Source organism: Sarcophilus harrisii, chromosome 3 (assembly GCF_902635505.1).
Source record: "Sarcophilus harrisii chromosome 3, mSarHar1.11, whole genome shotgun sequence".
Taxonomy (NCBI): domain Eukaryota; kingdom Metazoa; phylum Chordata; class Mammalia; order Dasyuromorphia; family Dasyuridae; genus Sarcophilus; species Sarcophilus harrisii.
Window position 1 is genome coordinate 16,702,644 of NC_045428.1, and position 14,436 is coordinate 16,717,079.

A 14,436-nucleotide genomic window follows, 5' to 3' on the forward strand; every position below is an offset into this window, starting at 1 on the left:
AAATGGATGTTTGTTCTTCTTTTGCACTGCATTGTCATTTCATTAAAGCAAAATATCTTTTTCTCTCCTTTGAGGGAAAATGAGAAAAAGGATAACTGAAGTGGGTATGGGGGAAGGCGATTCCCTTTGAGTCTCCTCCTGTTTCCATAGGACTAACAAAAATATGATACATGTTGTGATCCAGTCAGGAAGTAAACATTTGTTAAGTTTCTACTTTGTGTCAGACATTGTTCTGAATGAATGCGGGGCTATCTTGAAAGGCAAAGGATAGTCTCTGCTCTCAAGGAGCCCACAGTTCAGTGAAAGAGACATTATTCAAACCCCTCTGTACAAACAAGATAAATTGGGAAGAATCAACAGAAGGAAGCAACTAGAATTAAGTGCCATCAGGAAAGACCTTCCCCTCTTGTCCCCAAGTTTAGGCTCCCCAATCCCTCCCCAACAACAGACCCCGGAAGAATAGGCTTCCTGTAGGAAGTGGCATTTTAATAGGGGTTTGAAGAAAGAAAGGGGAGGTGGTGATAAGGAGGGAAAGCAGGAAATGGAGGATCTTGTTTGGGGAACTTGATCAGGGAGAAGAGTATGGTGAGGGAAAAGGGGGGAAGGGTCAGGTATGAGGAGCAGCTGTAGGGGACTTTGAGCCCCAAACCGAAACCCTTCTCTTCGCTCCTTGAGGTCGCAAGGAGCCACTCGAGTCTTTACTAGAGGAGTAGCATGGCTCAAACTGCGTTTTAGGAAAGTGACTGACAGCTGATAGAGGATGGATTGGACAGGAAAAACAAGCAGCAGATGCCGATGGGAAGGGGCAGAGTCAGAGGAGAAATGGGGCATGTATGAGGGGTGCCAGGAAGGTCAGATGAGCAGGCCCTGGCAGCAGGGTGGATTTGGGGGGTGAGAGGGGCCTCATTGGCCAGCCTGGGTGAGTGGAAGGACCTTGGTACCATGGACAGGTAGCCATTAGGAAGAAGGGAAGATTTGGGGGGAAAGATGCTGATTTCAGTTCTGGACATGTTGAATTTAAAGAATCTGAGACCCAATTTGGGATGTCCAAAAGTCAGATGGAAATGTAAGACTGGAGATTAGTGAAGAGGTTAAGATTGGAGAAGTACATTAAAAATATGAAATGCTTCACAAGTTTGATTTGCTGCAGACAATCAACACAAGCCGCTTAATTTATGTCATATTTCAAAATAGGGAATGTTTGCCCCTTTATCCTGCCGCATAGAAATCTCTTTCCAGTTTTCTTTCATATATTCAATACTAGCAGTACCGGTAAGTTTCTTATCTTAGTCAACTAGGTGATGACTATCTTGTACCCTTTTAATTCCCTACTTTATTCAAAGCAAGCAATATTGCTTTAGGAAAATTAATATCTTTGGTACGTTAACTGGAAGATTGAGAAAGTTTAATTAATGCGTGAATAGTGTTTACACTTTAATGTGTGCCTGTGAAGGAATGCTATTTCATAAGGTACAGGTAGTGCCAGGTTTTACTAGTTTACTGTTGCACTAATAGAAATTCACTCATGATGTAAGTATAAAAATTGACAAGCCTCCTCCTCCCGAAGTGTTACCGTTATTAATCATTCTCATTTTCCTGGTATGTCAAGTCTTCTTCCATCTAAAATCAAATCCATTCTTGTGTGATAACTATGAGTTTTCCAAAATGTTCTAATGAAAAGTTTTGCTGTAATTTTACCACAAATATGTGTGTATATATAATGAGGTAGAATAATCATCTTTTATATATATATATGTGTGTATGTGTGTGTGTGTGTGTGTGTGTGTGTGTGTATAACACATATATATATTTAATGCACATTCTTAGATGAGATTTTCTTTTTTTTTTTTTTAATGTTTCTGGGATTTTTTGAGTGTTTATCCTAAAGGATGTTTGTTTTGATATGTCCCCTAAAATCATGATTCTCAGCAATACAACTAAAGCGCTTCATTTCATGGTTTCAAATGTATGTATTTTTCTCTATATCTTTTAATATGTCTTTGAAGCACATAATTATAAAGCAGATGTGACAGCCTGGATCTCAAAGTGCATAATTTGTTTATGCTGCACACAGCTGTCTCTCCTCATTTTTTAATTTAGCCATTCTTAAAATATATTAAAAAAAAAAAAACTATGTGTTATATATCATTTCAGACTAGATCCTGTGAATTTGAGTGACATTCAAAATATCTGCAACATTCTAAATCTTAAAACCCACATTTGGATTATGAAATTATGCTGAATGATACAAACCACAGGCCTAGGAATTAATTAGGCAGAGTTGCCTCTTAACATGTATTATGCAAACTGTTTAGCAGAATAATAGCCATATTATAATGTATAAAATGCTCATCTATTGCTTATTACTATGTGATACTGAGGGTAAGAAATATATTTTTCATCAGAATGAAAATTTTGCTCTTTTACGCAAAGAAAGGGTCAGAGACCATTTTTGAAACAACAGTGGAGTCATGGAACCTTTTATGCTTTGAGTTAAAATATGATTTCCCTCCACATTCAGTGACAGAAGTTCCTGTTATTTTTGTTGTTTAACCTTTTAAAACAATACTCTGAATACTAGAATACAAGAAATCTTTTTTAAAAAGGTTTCCTTTCCATCTCTAAAATTCATATTTTTGAAAGTCTAATTTGTAAGACCCTTGGGTATAATATGTCCCTGGTGAACAAAATTTCACAGACTACCAGTAGAACATAAGCTGAGACAGGCTGCGTCTTTAGGGGCTGTTTGAAAATCACATGATAAGGGGCTGCCTGTCTCTCCTGGAGATTCTGTTTTTCAGTTACCTGTGCAAATTAATTTGTCCCCAAATAAATACCCTTGTGCCGCAGAGAGCAGGCACTTCTGACTAAAAGTGAGAGCATTTATAATGTCCTTCCTAAGTGTTGCCCCTTGTCCCAGCCCCAGAGATATGGAGAGGCTACCCTCACTTCTGGCCCCTTCATGGCTTGCTGAAGAGCTTGCTCTAGTGACAGGGACTGGTTATCATACATAAGTTTGGCTGTTCTGAGCTGAGGTACCCCCAGAGGGAAGCAAAGATGGGACAGAGGAATCCTCACATGAGCTGATATTCTCAAACTGCATGTTACTTGTTGGGCACTGGCGGAGACCCCAGACTCACTGCTCTTGCCCTCACCAAGCTCTGATGCTTCAGAGGGGATGTCCACCAAGTCCTGGGCTAAGGAAATCCAAAAAGGATCAGCTTAGAACCTGGAAGATCCTGTCAGCTACACATCAGGCCAGGGGCACAGAATAGAGCGCAAAGGCAAAGACGGGTCCAGACGGACCTGGAGGCCCCCTAGCAGCTGCTGCCCACTCCCTGCCTGTTCTCTGGGCTGGGCCAAAGCACCAGGCCTTAGGGTCCACTGAAGTGAATTGTCAACAGTGCCTCAGACTCAGGCCTAACTTCTCACACCAAAGGAAGAGGCTGTCCTGAAACTTCACTGCCAAGATTATTCCAGGCTTTGTGAACCAGGTGATTTCTCCGTTGCCAGTCTTAGGAGGGAGAACTCCGGGCAGTGTTCCCTTCCCACCTCCCAGCTCATCAGACTCAATCCTGCTCACAGCAGGATTCCATGAGACCATAGCTGTACATCCTTGTATTTATGATTTTAAAAGTAATTTTTTGAATACCCAAAGAAGATGAGAGGCAGCAAACTGTGGTCGATAGAGCTGACCTTAGATTCTAGCCAAGTCCAGGACTAGGGACTGGGATACCTTCTGCCATGGTAAGCCTTCACCTTGAGAACTGCCCCTGTGGACCCTCTGAACATGCCTCTAAAATGATATATCAGAGAATCATCGCTAAACTGTCACGGTGGGTGCTTCCTCTTCGAGATTTCCAGAAGGAGAAGGCACTTGTGGGTAACCAGTAGCCTAGGCTAGCGCTCCTTAAGAGTGGCGGGGGAGGAAATCACTGACTCCTCAGGATGGCTTCCCTGCTGTTGATGGGCCCTTGCCAAATATTCAGAGCCACTCTGTGCTGGCCGGAACATCTTGGCCAAAACTGTTAGGAGGTGAAAGGTAAGGCCATGAGGTGATTGAGGAGATCCATGGCGGGGTGAAGAGAGGGGGAAACGCTGGTCAATGACCCTCAAAATGCGGGGCAGAGGAATGTGCCTTCTGCAGTCGGAGAGTGTACAAAGCGGCTGACCACTAGTGATGGGCAGATTAGGAGAGCAGTTAGAGGAATCACGGCTTGGAACTCTCATGTTCAGGACTTACACAGACTGGTCCTGGTCTAGAACCTAGAAAGAATCCCTGGAAGGATGCACGCATCTGGACCTGGCAATGCCCAGGAAGTAAAACAGAGACACACAGGAGCTGGTCAGCATCCCAGAAATCCTGCTGGAGGCAGCAGGGAGAGTTCCCTCCAAATAGGAAGTACACAGTCATTGGAGAGTCTGCCCCAAGCAGAAGACCACGGAAGTAGACTGTCACCCTCAGGGAGACGGGTTAATGCTGCCCAAGACTTCATTAACCTTTTCAACATCCATTCCATTTTTGGCTTATGTGAAACATGAAATTCCCAGATCGTCTTCATATTAATTGCTAGTAAACTGTATCTTTTCTTTCCTAGATTTATTACCCTAAAAGATATCCACAGAAAGTATGACTGGGAAAAGAAATGGACTGGTGGTCAGAGAGTCAAGTGAGGGGTACCTAGTGGACAATCGATGTGTCCCTGCACCATCCCAACAGGCTTCCATGTGGCAGGAGCATTGTCTGGGGAGGGTTTACCAGAGGCCATGGGGAAGAAGGAATGGGCGTGAGCTCAGAGAGCATCAAAGTAGTAGAGGAATTCCCATGTATGGGACTAGTTCGGGCTTCCATTGTCTAGTTTTTCTCTTCTGATCCTCTTCAGTCTCCTGCAGAGTCTTCTGCACTCTGACATTTTTTATTTCTCAGTATTTATATTGTCTTTATAGAAAGCCCATGTTTTCCTTTGAATATCTGATCATAGTTTTTCCAGAGTTATTCTCCTCTTGGGAGATCTCTAGATTTGCAATGAATTTGAATACTGGTCAGTCCCTTTTTGGTTTACTCTTCTTTCCAGGTTTATTTCCCGAACTGGGACAGGTCCCCTTTGCTCTTGTGAGTGGGCTGGTCAAACCTTTTCAGTCTCATCCAGGGTCCCCAGGTTCCTATGCTCACTTCTCCCCGGCGTTAGCCTCCCTGGATCTTTGGGGTTCAGAGGACTGCACCTTCCGCCCTATCCCCTTGCAGTCTTGAAATGTCTCACACTGGCCCTAGTGCCTTGCATTCCCAGTAACTTCCATCAGGAGTTTGCAGTCACCCTGAGGCGATTGCAGAGGATTCTTCTATTGTGGCTGCCTCTGAAGAGAGAGGCCATGGGACTGCCCCTGTGTCTGGCCTCTCTCTGGCCAGCGTGGGAGCCTAAGGTTTGCCTGCCCTGGCTTTGTTTTCAGTGATATCCAACCCTCTCGCGCGCCCCCTCCCCTTCCACTCCCCCTGCTGCCCCTTTGCTACATGCTGAATTTTTGTGCAGTTCTGGGACAGAAAAGGAGCATGTAGTTTTTCATTGGCTTTCTTGATCATTATTTGATCTGATAACAAATTCAGAATTTTTCTAGAGGAGGCACAAGGAACTGGGCAAGCTGACTCAGTTCATGAAGTGAATTTGGCTAGACCTTTACCCCTTTAGGGTCTAACCAGCTCATCCCTGATCCCTGAATGAGAAAGGAAAAAGTTAACTTACACAATAGAAAAAGCTTACACAATAGAACAAACTTGTAGATCAATTCATTTGTTGTAAAAACTCATTTATTTTCAATAAACAAGTTTTAAACTTTCCATTTTGAAAAATGTTAACTTTTATTTTCTCCTCTTTTGATGTAAGTTGATTTTTTTATGGTGCTGCATACTTCAGAACCTTTTTAATTTCATGACTAAAGAGGAGAGCTATGTGAAAACTTCATACTAAAATACGTATCATTTTTTTTAAAAGTGAAATAGCATTGTAATGTGTCAGGAATTGTGTCTTAAAAGAAAAATAAAGTATGGAAGATCATACATTTTCAGTTGATTAGAATTAAATTTTTCCATTGACTTTAAATCAGTTGGCCTCCCAGAAATCCCAGAAAGAAATTGCCTTGTTTTAGTGACAAATCAAATATTTCATGTTCATTCAACCTTCAGTTTCTATTAATAAAACTCAAAACCAGACTCTACAACTGGTTAGGGACTCCAGAGAATTATTATGTAGAAATCCATCTTAGCTTTATAAAAATTCATTCACTAGTTTTCTCATCATTTGTAGATTTAGATTTGAGTAACTATGACTTCTGTCTCCTAATTTTCAGCTTGAAGAAAGCTTTCACCAGGAGTCTAACAATATCACAGCAACTTGCCATGTTTGAGCAGATGTTAAGCAGGCAGTAGTTGAATGTTAATTTTGAGAGGATGGTATGTTTAAGCCTATCTGAAGTATGTTGCATGTGGGCTTTCCAGACTTAGTTACAATGCTGAGTCTCTGGGGAGAATTTTAAAGCTAAACCTCTTTCTTTTTGTCACTCTATATGGACTCTCTCAAGTCAGTATAAAGCAGATCATCCCTCAGCTAAAGCTCTTCAGCTTTTGTTATTGGGCTCTGTAGACCTGTAATTAGGCCTCCTGGCAGGCCTTGCAGGCCAGTTAATGGTCATATGGAGTTTCTATGAGGCAGACTGGCTTTGTATAAATCCTGGGTAGGAATACGTTTATGGGTCACTTCCTACCAGGACCATGCTTTGTCTCTGTGCCCTGCGGGCTGACAGGGAGCAGGTTCCCTTGACCATGGACAGCTCAGTTTGCTACTCACAATCTACTCAGCTAATCCCCAGTGTAAACAGAGGATTTAGCAGGGCTTCTGTCACTTACAGTTGCCAAACCACTTGGGTGTCTGTGATTTCTTTCCCAGACTTCATTGTGAAAGATTGACAAGTGTATAGAGTTTGTGATCTTGTTTGTATGTCAAATATACGTGTACAATTTTCTTCCTCATAGTTTTTTTAAATGATAGCAAGCAATTTATAGATCCAAGACATATGTAAGGAACAGTGGGGAAGATGTTAATATTGATATGCTTTAAAATCAGATCATTTATTTCTTAATAATTATAAGTTATGGCCAATTCTTTTCTTTAAAAAGTCAGGATATGTTATATTACTCTGTGAATAAATAACATACATTTTGGAAGCTATATAAAACTTTGAGCTTTTATAATGCACATTATATTCATATTTCACACATCTGAAGTCAATTTTTAAAATAATGCATGAAGCAGTTACATATATTTATTTTTGAAATATGCACTTCATGTTGATTAAAATGCATTTTCATGAAATTGTATTTTTTTAAGGATTATTTGTAGAATTACTAAAGACTTTAAATTATTGGGGCATGTTTAGCAGCCATAGAAAGCAATTGGCTTAAAATGACATATTTTTCTATTTTTCTTTCATCTCACATTTTATTTTAGTTTTCTGTTTGTTTGTTTGGATCATTTTAAGGATCCAATACAAAAAAATGCAGGTGCCTTGCATATATTCTATAAGGGACTGAAATATATCTTTCTATAGCTGATTTTTCTTTTTTAAAAAAAAATCATGAATACTTTCCCAGGTCTTACCTCCTAAGTGAATGGTCAATATTTTGTGCACTCTATGGTATCAAAATAGTTTGTGACAGATGTGGCTGAAAAGACCACATACGTAGACTCTATGATTTTAGTCTGGTGGAACTAATAGGATCACTCATTACATTTTAGATTCTTGGTTTTCTTTTTTTCTTTAATAAGAAAAAACCTGTTTAAATAGGGTGACCTTTTGAGGAGCAAGCAAGCAGGGTGTCCAACCTCTTCCCCTAAATATACAAATATATGAAGAACTAGGGGCTGGTGGCAACGAGTAATTTTTTTTTAAAAGAATTAAGGAGTCACTAATGATTTAAAGGCCATTTAAAAATATAGATCCATTTAGTAAAAAAAAAACCAAGATTTAAACTTTTTTAATGAAAAGAGGATACTTTCTCTTTTTCAGCTTTTTGAACAAGTAGTGAAAGAAAATTCAAGATGTTTCAAAAGACAGAGACTAGTTTTTCCCTCCTAAAAAATGTTTTGTGTACACATGTATTAATAAGTTATTACTACTCAAAGCATGTTATGCAAAACAATCAAAGAACTACTTAGTGTCTGTTTCTTGACTAAAATCTAGTCTTACTTTCTAAATAAATCAACAAATGCTGACCAAATAGCAACTGTATGCAAGAAACTAGTTTATTCATCTCTCTGGGGCAGTTTAACCATTGATGACATAAAGTTAATGCTTCTTTGCCCCCAGACTTGGAGGCCTTTGGTAAAATACAATTTTGGTTCATCTTAATGGTTGTTATTTTTTATTATCTGAAATATAAACAAACTTTTAATTTTTCTATTACCATCAGTGTGAGTGAACTTGAAAAAACTTTACTATGGGAAATTATAATTTTTTTCTGAAAATAGAATCTGTTGATTTTTGTTTCTTTGTTTTTTTTTTTTTAAATTTTCTCAAGAAAGATTTAGTCCTGAAGATATGTTCAGTTTTAACCAAGGGTGTTTTGGAAAAATATTTATCTTTTTCCTTATTTAGGTTATGTGGATAATAATGAATTCCTCACTTATGGAAATCTTTAATTAATGAAATATATGAAATTTAAAATTATAGCATTATCTGTGAACTTAAAATGTTAAAAAAAATATATAGTTTCACTATGGGAGTCAGGTTTTATATTTTGCAGTCAACTTACTCTTAGGAATGAAGTTTTTAACTTGGAAAGAATGGGAAAAAATGAAAACATACTTAAGGATTATATTTTTGGTTTATTTGTCTAAATTCAGTGTTCTTGATTCTATATTCTACACTACAGTGTAATTGTACTGTTAAAAATATATGCTGCATTTATATGAAAGACATTTTTATCTAGTGGTCACAAAGTAACCCAATGATCTTTACACAATTCCTGTGTCCTAGGTAGGTCATGATAATGGATACTCTCACAGACAGACTGGCACATTTATTTACCAAATTTAGATAGCATATTTTCTTCCCTTGTTGGAAACTGTCTTCTTATTATGGTATTCCAAAATATTTCCATTCTTTTCAGTGAAGAGTGCCAGCCACTATTGAAGAATGAAAGAAGGGTAGTGGCCCCTAGTGCCTGTTTATGTAGACCTAGTGGTCAGCAGTTCTACCTCCACTAGATAGTTTTCATTGAAAATTATGAATTGGCTTAAATACATGCATGGTAATTCCCCAGTTCTTTTCAGTGAACCAAAGAGAATGATTTGGCCACTATAAGTGCATAGTTCTCTTAGATCTTACTTGCATCCATTGTAGATTAAATTGGGCCAGAATGAATATCTGTAAGATGTGTGAAATTCCCCATATTTCTCTTACTCAGTACACTTTATGTCAGAATCAGTCTTTTAGATGTGCTGGCAGTGGTTCTTTGAACATAGGACTAGCCATTTACCCTGGAAAATATAGTGCAATTTGGGGGAAGAGGGCAAGAGTAGAGATGCAAAAATTAGCAGTAGAAGGGAAAGATGGGAAGTATGGACAGAAGCAGAGCTCTGTATCCTCCTTCAGAGTTAGGAATCCTCATAGTCCATGGGGGCAAAGTAGAAGTCTCATAAACGCTGGTGGTGTCAGTGACTAAAAGCAAAATTATCCAAGGATCTTATTAGACAGAAGATATAGCAAAGACTCTTTTATTTTTCAAAAGAAAATAAAATGTTTAAACATTTTTTTCCTGTATGTTACCTTGATCATATATAGAGAGTTTGACACTTTTTTTTATGTACACGTTTGTTAAAAGGAAGATTTCTTGGTAATTATTTTCTCTTTCCTAGTCCTGCTTTTCTTTTTTTCTTTTTTAATTTAAAAATGTTTTTTGTTATGAACTTAACAAACAGGAACATTTTAACAGAAAAATAGAATTGTGTATGAAATCATGACTCTCCATTATATACATATTAGGATTTTTTTAAGTACATACACTTACCATGGTAGTACCAACACTCTCCCTGCTTGTCTGTATCCCTTCTAGAGTTTCCTTTGGTTCTCATCTGTATGTTATTTTAATGTTTCATTAACCTTTCTCTTTTTCTTTTGCATCCCTATCACAATCCCTCTACTCATCTCTTCAACATTATTCTTCCAGAACTCTTCCCCAAAGTCAAGTTCCCCCCTCTCTTGTAACAAAGAAATACAGTAAAGTAGAACACAGTCACCCAGGGATGGACTCGTTCATTTTCTTATTGTGACTCATGGCATTCATCTTAATTCTTATCTGATAAAGTTCTTTCTCTTTTCATTATTTTGGTCATGTTATTTTCCTGATTTTTCTCCCTTGACTCTACATCAATGTATACATCTTCCCAAGTTTCTCGGAATTTCTTCCTTTCATCTTTTAAAAAGTGCTGCTTTTTAATAATGTGTATGTACCTATGAATGTGCCTCTGGATTCTTTCCTTCTCTTCTTGGGCTTTAACTTCAAATGGGCATGGGGGAGTGTCAAGCTTTTATTATTATCCAGTTGTAGTGATGATTAGGTAACTGAGTAGTAACAATGGTTATCATGAACCACATACATCATACTTTAAAATGGCTCTGTAAAATGGTAGTACCAGTATTGTTCCCATTTTACAGATTTGGAAACTGAGGGCCACACAATTAAGTTATTTGCCCATGGGTCAGAGTTAAAACTAACTGGATCCTGGTCTTTAATTTGTGTGTCATTTAAGTTTAATTTGTATCACTGGATTAAAATATGTAAGAAGAAATCCTTAATACTTTCTAATGTTTACAAAAGTTTTTTTTTAATCTTACCAGTGAAATATTACTTCCTATGTTCATAAAAGATAAAGCCATGGGGTAAAGTGATGAAAAGAAAAAAGTGCTCAAATTTATATAGCACTTATTTTGTGGTCCAAGCCCTGTGCTAAGCCTTTTATTGTTAATCTGATCCTTACAACGACCCTGAGAAATGGGTGAAATTATTATTTTCATTTTACAGATGAGGAAACAGAGACAGACAGAGGTAAAGTGACTGCCCAGGGTCACACAGAAAATGTCTGAGACTAGATTTGCACTCAGATCTTCTTAATTCCATCTCAGCACAGTCACACACTATGGCACAACATAGAGACCTTGGCATGGTCAAGTTAGTTGTGAATATGGTTTCTACAGGGTCTTATTCTTGAAGTATTTAAAAAAAAACAAAAAACAACCATTTTTATTGCTGTTTGTTTTTAATTCATCTACACCTAGTTTATGACAGTATCTTTACACTTAGTTTATGACACTATCTTCTATTTAAGTGCTTTCTTCTTAATGGTTCAGTCTTATTCCCTCAGATTGAAATTACTCTCATTTCTTAGTTTCCGACAGTAAATTTTAGAAGCTGAATCAATCACTCAGCTCTTAGGGTTTATATTAAATTCTTAATGTAAAGAAATACTGCTATTTAGTTGTTGAGTTTGGGCATGCAGAAAGTTTTCATCAAATATATTGACTGGTAAATATAATTAGACAAAAGCTATGGATGTCCTTCATCAGTTAGATAATCTTATATCTGTATGACTGTGACTAATTCTGGGTTTTCATAATGTTTGTCTGGTAAGGCAGATGTGCTTAGCACATAAGATGCACTTGTACCAAGTAATGCTCATTTTATTGTTTCCTTAAGTGTTCAGTTGAAGTGAAACATTGTCTGGAAAGCGCTGTTCGCTGGCCCTGGGTGCAAGCTCTTATCTCCTCACATCTGGATCACTGTTGGTACCAAGTCTCTGCCCTCTCCAGTCCATCTACCACTCCGCCATCAAAGTGATTTTCCTAAAGCTCAAACCCAGCCATGTCACCCTCCTCCTTGTGACTCACCATTGCCTCTGTATCAAATGCAGAATGTTCTGTTGGGCATTCACAGCCCTTCATAACCCAGTCCCCTCCCACCTTTGCAGGTGTCTTACTTCTTACCCCCCAGGACACACGGGCTTCCTGGCTCTCCCATGAACATGACACGTCACCCCTTAGCTCTGGATACTTCCCCACTTCTAGAATATTCTACCTCCTCATTTCTGCCTCGTGTCTTTCTTCAAGTTTCATCTAAAATCTCACCTTCTTTAAGAAGTTTTCATCAACTCTTCTGAATGCAAGGCCTTCCCTCTCTTAATTCCTTCCCATTTTTCTTGTATAGATAGAGCTTGTGTGTATATATATATATGTACATATTGGTTTGTCCGTTGTCTTCCCCATTTGATTGTGAGCTCCTGCTTATGATAGCTAATTGGAGGATCTCTGTAAGACCCAAGATTGCTAATCTGTGGCCCCTGGGCACATTAGTCCTGAATTCATAAGTATAGGTGCTGATGATACAGACAGAAATGAAATGGGCCCATTCTGTCTCTCAGAGGAGACAGGTGCTAGCTAATTAGTTCACCTCAGAAGACTTAGATGCTAACTTCAGAAACAACACGACTTATGGAGGCATTTCAAGCAGGTCCATGTACAGGGTTATCTTGATGGGGAAGGCACTAGAGGCAGGAGGAAAAAGAACAGCCCTCATGAAGGGCTTTAGGTTGTGTCTTAAAGAAAGTCATGTATTCCAAGAGTCAGGGAGGAAGAACATCCCTCAAATAAAGAGCACAAGGGGAATCTATGCCCATAGCAGCCACTCTTGTAGGCACGGGGAGAGATGCTCATTCTCTGGTCTGGGTTCCTCATTCCAACCTGCTCTCCTGTTGTCCATTCTAGTCCACCACTAGGCACTTACACTTATTCTCTCAAAGTCCCTGATGAGAGAAAATATCTTCCTGGAGTCTTCATCATTTATACAACCAGCCACTCACAATAATAATGTGTTTATTTTTAAATATGATCATTTACCTATCAATAAGGACATTACAGGTATTCCTATTGAAACAACTGTAGGAAAAAATGCATAAATTAACTTGAAGTACACAATCCTCCTAAATGGTCTCAGAATGATGGAGAGAAATGTGGCCACAAAGCCATGCATGCGGAGGAAAAACCTCCTTCTTGGTGTGGTCCCTTCCTCTTCTGGACTGCAAGGTTGCATGATTGATCCATTCATCCACATCTGTGATAATGGAGCAGCACTCCTACTAATTCCCAGACTGATGATACACCTTGCTTTCCCTCCATTCTCAAGCCAACAGCATTTAGACTCTTTCAGCCTGCAGTACTCCTAGTAAGGATGCTGGAAGTCAACAATCTGTCCACTATTAAATTGTCCATCATTTTCCTTTAAGCCAGAGAACTGCAGAGCTCATCAGACTGCTTATTGAAGGGTATTACACACAGACAAACCAGCCAAAATCCTGGCTGGTCCAGTTAGATCTCGGCACCTCTGCACAGAAAAGCAGAAGCAAAATCTCTTGACTCTTGGCTTTTCCCTCTCAAACCTGAGGAATTCACAAAGGGCTTTGATCTCCAGGTGATGTTGGAGGCCAATGGCTAGAAGTCCAGTCTTCTTTCAGTGCACCAGGACTAACTAAAAGAAAACCTAAACTCTCTTTTAAGAGTCAGCTAACTGCTCTAGATATGGGTTTCATCCCAGAGCACCAACAAATCTGATTTTTAGCCTTTGCCTCCTTAGCCATCTAAGAAGCTTAAATCAGAGGAGCCTGATATTCTTTGCCTACCTGAGTACCTGCGCCCTGAGGAGGTAAAAGTTCACCCATCTCCCTTACAAAGTTCCCCTTACTCAAACATCCTTCAGTCTCATAAGTATATGAGCTTTCATATTGTGGTTTTTACCTGAAATCTTAAAAGAACTTCTGCAAATGAGTCCCCAAATTGTAATGTCCTCCAGTTCTAAGAGTTCCTCCAAATCAGTTGGTGTTCTGGAAACACTGTTCCTTCATACTTAGGTCATTACTTCCTAATAAAGCACTTTAGCTTCCCCTTTGAACCATCAGGATTTTACATACAAATGAGACATCACCCTTTATCTTTTACAGTAAGTTCTTACATTTATGCCATGGTTCATTCAGTTCTGACATGAGATGTTTTTAGAGATAATAAGTAAAATTAAATAATGTATACAAGACATTTGTTACCATTAGCGATGTATATAATGGTAGTTATTACAATTACTATTATTATATACCTTTCAGGGATAACCTCTGAAATCTGCATAAGAAAATAGCTCTTAATTATTTTTTTGCCCTGGATACTTGAACTGCAGCCAATTTTTTTTTTCCTCAAACATTTAGTGATGACTTTCCTTATAAAAACTATATGTTTTTATTAAGTTAGTTATTTATTATTTATATAGTATTTAAGTTAATTAAGTCTGATTACCAGCAGACTTTTTTTTTCAGCCAGAGTAGGAAATTCCTGGTGTGAAATTTCCTT

The 14,436-nt window shown here is 38.5% G+C and overlaps 1 protein-coding gene across 3 annotated transcripts in view; it reads left to right on the forward strand.

Annotated features, from left to right (window-relative positions):
• Positions 1-14,436, forward strand: part of RSRC1 (arginine and serine rich coiled-coil 1) — a 344,747-nt gene that overhangs the window by 206,496 nt on the left and 123,815 nt on the right. The window lies entirely within an intron of this gene.